Source organism: Trachymyrmex cornetzi, unplaced genomic scaffold, assembly GCF_001594075.2.
Source record: "Trachymyrmex cornetzi isolate Tcor2-1 unplaced genomic scaffold, Tcor1.1 scaffold186, whole genome shotgun sequence".
NCBI classification, from domain to species: Eukaryota; Metazoa; Arthropoda; class Insecta; order Hymenoptera; family Formicidae; genus Trachymyrmex; species Trachymyrmex cornetzi.
The window spans coordinates 78,544-80,686 of NW_017296484.1; positions in this window are offsets into that span (position 1 = coordinate 78,544).

The following is a 2,143-nucleotide window of genomic DNA, read 5'->3' on the forward strand; positions in this document are numbered from 1 at the left end:
TGGCGGCGGCCCGCAATGCATTTTTGGGGTGGTCGCAGGGTCGCAGCAGCGATCGGGGAACCTTCTCCGCGCTCTTGCCACATAGAGTTAGAACTCGCCTACTATACCTACTCTCAATAATTATGAAACTTGCTTGTATTTAGGTATTTAAAATAATTAATAAACGTTGTTACTATAAAAATTACATTACGCTATATCTTGGTCGAAAAACGGTTGGAGCATATATCCTTTGTAACACTTTTCGTTCTATAACTATTTGTTTTTGTATTGTTTTTTGTTCATGGCAATATTTCCTTTTTTTTGTGATGTTTTTTGTTGTCTTGTACGTGACTGCAGTCCCCAAAATCTTACTGCCATTCCGCATGACGTCATACCCCCACCACAGAAGAATCCCCGCGCTACGCTTCCCCTCGCCTACGAGTATCCCCCGCACCCCGCGCTCCCCTCAGAGGACTCGAGTTAGAACCCGCCTAGTATATCTACTAGTATCATTGAAGAAGTTAATGGGGACTAAATATGGAAAGGGGGAAGAAGGAATGTACACTGCTATGTGTACATCGGGAGGATGTCCGGTTATGGCGGCGCGGAGCTCTTCAGGATCAAAGAATTCGGGCCGATCGTGTAAGTGCCCGGCGGGAGTGGGTTGGTGGTACGTAGGAAGCGGCTAATTACTGCGTCGAAGGAGTCACCCGGTTGGATGTACCGTCGGGTGAGTCTAGGGGGAGGAGCGGGGAATTCTTCAAGGATTTCGACGCTTGACGTGGAATCCGCAGGAGAGGATGGACGAGGCAGCGGATTGGAGGAAGGAGTCAGGAGTGGGCGGTGGGGTATCCGGGAAAATGCGCTCCGTCAAAGCGTCTGAGAACGCGGGTGACGGAGATCGCGGGGGAGGTGAAGGAGGTATTGCCTCTATGTTTTCTATATTAGTTTGTTGAGGTGGAGGGGCCGGCACAGAGCCGGCGGTGGTGAATAGGACGGTTGAGGCGCGTCCTCGACTCTAGAGACGTCTCTAAGGTACTCCTGGAACGCTAGGTCCAGGAGTTCTCGTGCCTCGAGGTAGGCCCGACTTCGGCGCCAATCTCGGTAAGAGCGGGAGCAGTTTCCCCGAAATCTCACTGCTGATCGATTTTTATTAAAATTCGCGAAATGGCAAAAGAGAAAAGAAAAGGAGGGAACTTACTGTTATTTGACAGAGCGGTGAGACTGGATGGTTAGCCCTCGGTTCGTTGGTCTCGGTTGGGCCTCTCCAACGGCGCACTGATTTTAATGTTTCAATATATTTGAAAATGTACGCACTGAGTAAGAAAAAACCTTTTCTACCTTTCTGCCTTGCTGACTTTCTGACTTTCCTATCTTTCTGACTTTCTGACTTTCTGACTTTCCTATCCTTCTGATTTTCCTATTTTTTCTCTCTTGTGTCTCGCGATGTCGCGGTTTATATAGGGATAGTTTAGGGGGAGGTTCCATGGTAGGGTGTGTCTAATTGGGAAATTAGGGAATCAGATTTGCGGGATTCTGAGGTGATACAGTTTCGTCGTTGGAAAATTGCCTTCCGGTTAGCTCCGCCCGCTGTGTCATTTTTTATTCGTTCTCGCGTTGAACGATGGATAGATATCTCTGGATTAGTTAATCGAGAGTCGCGGTTCATGTTGATTTTTCTCAGTGTCGGAAAATGTCATTACTAGCTTTATAACCCTATCTTAAGCCTAAGCGTGGGACCATTATCGTTGGGCCCGTACGATATCGGTGTGAGATGGTTAAACATTTCATTTTCTTTCGAGCGTCGGTTCGCTCTATCACTCTTATTATCGCAGGAATTATTTCGTGGCTTGGCTTAGCCTTGGTACCAACGCTGTTTGATGATTATTTAATGTTGATTTTCGTTTTCCACGATGCTCGAAAAGAGGTTTGATAGACAGTGCTATGAGAGAGTTTTTATCGTGGATCTTTCGATTTTAGGCAATCATTTCGTGACTTGGCTTAGCGCCTTGGTACCAACGCTATTTGGTGATTATTTGATATTGACTTTCATTTTCTACGATGCTCGAAGGGAGATTTAACGTTTGATTATCGGCACTACGAGAGAGTTTTTATTGCAGGTCTCTCGATTCTAGGCAAACAAGATTTTGTGGCCGGAACTTTT